Below are 5,000 nucleotides of genomic sequence, written 5' to 3'. Positions count from 1 at the left end.
ACACACACACACACACACACAAGTAGTGGGTAGTAAACATCCTCTCCTGTATAATCAAACAGTAACTCAACTCCTTCTTTACTTTCACGCTTCATTTTTCAGTTTCCTCCCTCGCCTCCCCCTCTCCTCCTCTCCCCTTCCTCCCCACCCTACTCTCGCTCTCCCTCGCTGCTACACGTCTCGCTCTCCCTGGCCTCTACACTAAACCATCGGCAGCCACACGGAGCGCCGCTGCAAAAACCAGCAGGAGGAAGGAAACAAAGGCCCTGTTTGCACTTGGTCATTTCTTGCGTTTTTTGCTGATCAGATTACGAAAAACGCATGAAATGACCAAGTGCAAACAGTCCAAATCCGCTTTGACATCCGATCACCAAAACCACCTCCCGAGGTGGTTTTGGTGATCGCATCGCATAAAAACGCATTCGTCACGGACGTGCGAACAGAATGCGACTCAGTCCACATTAAGGACCGCCTACTCCACTCACCTCTCCCGTGTACGTATTTGGTCGGCGCCCCACCTTCCGGCGTCGTCATTATAAAGTTACAAACAAGAAGCGACTTGTTTATTGGCATGCTAATAACTAATAAATTTCATTCCGGATTAGCGTATTTTGTCAGCGGAGCAGCGGTCGCAGTTTCCCCACATATGAGATTAAATGTGCGATGTTGCATCCCAAATTTGCCAGCCACTGTTGATCCCAAAATAAAGTCGTCACCACTCTGCTCTGTCCCACCACTCGTTACTCCTCGTTGGGATCCATACGAGCTGCAGTAGAATTAAAACCAGTGACTTGATATAGTCCGCAAACAGGAAGTTGATTCTTATTCGCTGTCATGTAAAACTTGCCGTGGTTTTGCGCTTTACTGCCCCCCAGTCGTTAAAAACGGAAATGACGCATGCTGTATTTACATAGGTTCGGCGGGGGGGGGGGGGGGGTGTAATGCGATCACAAACGGCACGCTCGAGACGCATGTCAATGGCTAAGTGCGAACAGATGCTGCGAGATCCGTTCTCGTGATCCAATCACCCAAAACAGTTACAAGTTACCAAGTGAAAACAGGGCCGAAATCATCAAAATCTGGACAAAATGACAAAGGCCCTGTTTGCACTTGGCCACTTGTAACTGTTTTGGGGGATCGTATCACAAGTACGCAACTTGAAGCATCTGTTCGCACGTAGCAATAAAAATGCGTCTCGAGCGTGCCACTTGCAATCGCATTAGTGCATTTTTAACCACTAGGGGCAGTAAAGCGCAAAACTACGGCTAGTTTCACCTGAAAGCGAAGAAGAATCAACTTCCTGTTTGCGGACTAGTCACTAGTCACAAGTCACTGGTTTTAATTCCACTGCAGCTCGTATGGATCCGAACGAGGAGTAACGACTGGTGGGACAGAGTGGTGACGACTTTATTTTGGGATCAACAGTGGCTGGCAAATTTGGGATGCAACGTCGCACATTTAATCTCATATGTGGGAAATGGCGACCGCTGCTCCACTGACAAAATACGCAGCTCTGCAACATTCATGAGAAATTTTGACAGAAAATAGAAAAAAAGCAAAAAAAAAACAAGAAACAGAAGTTGGAGGATGAGAGAGAGCGAGAGAGAGAGGTGGAGAGCCACCAATGGACAGGGAGAGAGGTCACCAGCACACACACACACTCACACACACACACACACACACACACACACACACACACACACACACACACACACACACACACACACACACACACGCACTGATTCATCTCACCACTCCTCCTCCTTTTTTCTTCTTCTATTCTTTTTCTTCTTGCTGCTTCCGTCAATAAATCCAGAGTGTGACGACAGTTTGCACACAGCACACACACACACACACACACACACACACACACACACACACACACACACACACACCTTCTGACATCATCAGATCCTCTCCAGTGGACCTGCTGACCTCACAGGGTGTCGCTGACGTCGACACTCTCACCATGGACTGTCCAACTGCAGCAGCTCCGTCAGGCCGCTGGAGCCCCATTAAACACAGCCAGAGATTTTACACTAAAGACCCTCAACATGAAAGAGGATTTACTGTATCTGCAGGGCTGGAGCTGAGGAGGAGGAGCAGCAGGAGGAGCAGGAGGAGCAGGAGCTGGAGGAGGAGCAGGAGGTGGCTGAAGAGCAGGAGGAGTAGGAGCTGGAGGAGGAGCAGGAGGTGGCTGAAGAGCAGGAGGAGCAGGAGGTGGAGGAAGAGCAGGAGGTGGCTGAAGAGCAGGAGGAGCAGGAGCTGGAGGAGGAGCAGGAGGTGGAGGAAGAGCAGGAGGTGGCTGAAGAGCAGGAGGAGCAGGAGGTGGCTGAAGAGCAAGAGGAGCAGGAGCTGGAGGAGGAGCAGGAGGTGGAGGAAGAGCAGGAGGTGGCTAAAGAGCAAGAGGAGCAGGAGCTGGAGGAGGAGCAGGAGGTGGAGGAAGAGCAGGAGGTGGCTGAAGAGCAGAAGGAGCAGGAGGAGCAGGAGGTGGAGGAAGAGCAGGAAGAGCAGGAGGTGGCTGAAGAGCAGCAGGAGCAGGAGGAGCAGGAGGTGGAGCCGCTCCATCTGCAGCCTCACACCTCAGTGTGTGTGTGTATGTGCTCTGTCCATGCACATCATCGACTGGTTAAACTTGCTCATTCGGGTCACAGCCGTTTCTTCGTCTTCTTCTTCTTCTTCTTCTTCTGCGGATTCTCAGCGCAGCTCACAGCTCTTGACCTCTCGACCTCTTGACCAGCAACAAGAAGAAGACTGAAACTCTTCAACTCGGAGCTCCTTCTCATGCATGTCCACAACTCCAGGTGTGAGATCTGCAGCGACTCCGAGGCCTCCCCTCCTCTGATCTTCAGCAGCTGCTGCTCCGTCACCATCCAGGAGTGTGTGTGTATCACAGCAGTGTGTGTATTCAGGAGTGTGTGTGTATCACAGCAGTGTGTGTGTGTTGTGGCGGCTGTAAGTCTAATTGTCTCGACTCTTTACGGCTGGAGATGCTCTTCATCAGAGACTCCTGCAGCCAGTCATTTCACACACACACACACATGCACACACACACACACACACACACACTCAGGCTACGTCCTCAGTGATTTACTCCAGCTGATCTGATCTATCAGCTGAAAACAAACCAACAGACCTTCAAAGTTGGCGATAAGATTCAGAGTCAGACAGGAAACAGGAAGTCAGACCAAGTTTTCCGAGGATTCGGAAGCAGGGCTGAAGATTTGTGTGTTGTTGTGTTGTCGTGCGTCGTTGGCCCGACTGGAACTTCCTGTTCAGAACCTCTGAAACAGGAAGTGAAACTGCAACAAGGCCGTATAACACTCAGGGGCAGACCCTCAAAGAAGGGCGCGCAGCGCTAAAATGCGGCGGGATTGCGGCCGCAATCTGCGCCACAGATGCGGGGATCCACAAAGGTTTTTGCGCTAATCACATGCAGGCGCAAACACGCCCACAAATGCGGCACCTGAACCAGGTGCGAATGTTGCGGTCTGGCAACCTGAGAGCAGTTTGCACTGCATGAAAAGGGCTGTATCCGGGAATATCCGGGCACGGTAAACTTCAGGCAAACCTGCTGTTACCCGGAGGTATCCGGAAGTATGCAGCAATGTGTTACGCGGACCGGCAAATTCCTGAATACAGCACTCACCAACAACCTTTGGTGCAATTGCACCAAAGGTTGCAATTGCACCAAAGGTTGTTGGTGAGTGCGTTTTAAATTAAAGCAAATTTTTAAAAATCTTTCTCTCTTTGAAATGTCCCATTCTCGGAGGTCAAACAGCGAAACTCTGCTGGGATAAAGGCGCTCCTGTGCGCGCCTGGCATTACGATGCCTCCTCCGTCTCACCAAGACTGCTGCCATAATGGAAAGAAAGTCAAGACGCGTTAGTCACCAACACCTGAGTACCATTGGTATTTTTCATAGCCTATCTAAAATAGTGGCATATATACTGAAGTCTATGCTGATCTATATATAAGATTTGGGGAGCCATATATATATTTCAGGCTTTTCAGAGAGGAAAGTTTCACTCAGAAGCCAGAAACACTTTGACAGACAGAAGCTGCGCCTGGTTTTGGCTTGCTGGTGTTTGCGTCTGTCAAACTGCGTGCGGACACGAGCGCAAACTCTTTCTGGATCTGCCGCTGTTTGAATGAGGCATATTTGCATAGAAGGGGGTGTGTCCTTTTGCGCGTAATGACTCATTTAAATACATTCAAATGAGTCTGGCGCAACCCTGCCGCTACCTGCGCCGATTTTCACGTTTGCGTCCTCTCTGTGGATCGGAATCACCGTTTTTGGCGCTGGTTACACGGATTTTCTGGCGCAAAAGCCGCGCAAACGCTTTGTGGATCTGGCCCTCAGTCGGCAGGATTCAAAACAGCCACGAGGATGATGATTAGGAGAAAGAGAGAGAGCTTGGACTGACTTTGTTTGAAGGCCCTCTGATTAGCTAAAACCTGCACAGGGAGGAGCAGCAGGGGGCACTGCAGGCAGATTTCAGGACAACGTCCCAAAAACTAAACAACTTTAGTTTTGAACCTGGACGACTTTGATTGATGGATGAGAGAAGAAATGAGTTTCATTTAAGCTCCTGGAATATTGCCAAGGCTTAAGGCTGAGCTAGGCTAGGCTACGCTACGCTACGCTAGGCTACGGGCTAAAAATGAGAAAGAACGGTTTTCCGTTGTCCTTCAGCTCTTGCCCATGGAATACTGGGAACAACAGGGTGGGTGGGGGGGGAATGCTTTGGTTCAGAAGTCTGACAAAACGGAAGGGATGGAATCTCAGCCATGGATCATGTGACGCAGTCCTGGATGTGGGCGGGGCTGGGAGAGGAGAAGATGGAGTGACGGGAGGGAGGGAGGAAAGGAAGTGTGTGAACATTCCAGGCTAATCCTGATAGGACGTTCCCGTTTGGAACACCGACACCCAGCCGCCCGTTATTGATGGGTCGCCGCTCCACTGCTGTTTGTCAAGGGCTAGAGCAGAGGATGTTGGT

At 50.5% G+C, this 5,000-nt stretch overlaps 1 protein-coding gene across 3 annotated transcripts in view; it reads right to left on the bottom strand.

The window, feature by feature from the left end:
• The window catches only part of bbs9 (Bardet-Biedl syndrome 9), a 91,522-nt gene that overhangs the window by 7,845 nt on the left and 78,677 nt on the right, over nt 1–5,000 (bottom strand). The window contains exon 23 of one of the 3 annotated variants that reach the window (XR_012926884.1): nt 1,896–2,004. The exons of the other annotated variants lie outside the window; for them this stretch is intronic. The gene's annotated coding sequence lies outside the window, so the exon portion shown is untranslated. The remainder of the gene's footprint in view (nt 1–1,895; nt 2,005–5,000) is intronic. 3 annotated transcript variants of the gene reach the window in all.

Source organism: Nelusetta ayraudi, unplaced genomic scaffold (genome assembly GCF_046127955.1).
Source record: "Nelusetta ayraudi isolate G7.1 ecotype Tasmania unplaced genomic scaffold, CSIRO-AGI_Nayr_v1 ptg000003l, whole genome shotgun sequence".
Classification (NCBI taxonomy): domain Eukaryota; kingdom Metazoa; phylum Chordata; class Actinopteri; order Tetraodontiformes; family Monacanthidae; genus Nelusetta; species Nelusetta ayraudi.
The sequence above is the reverse complement of the archived record's forward strand: the minus strand, read 5'-3'. Positions and strand labels throughout refer to the sequence as shown.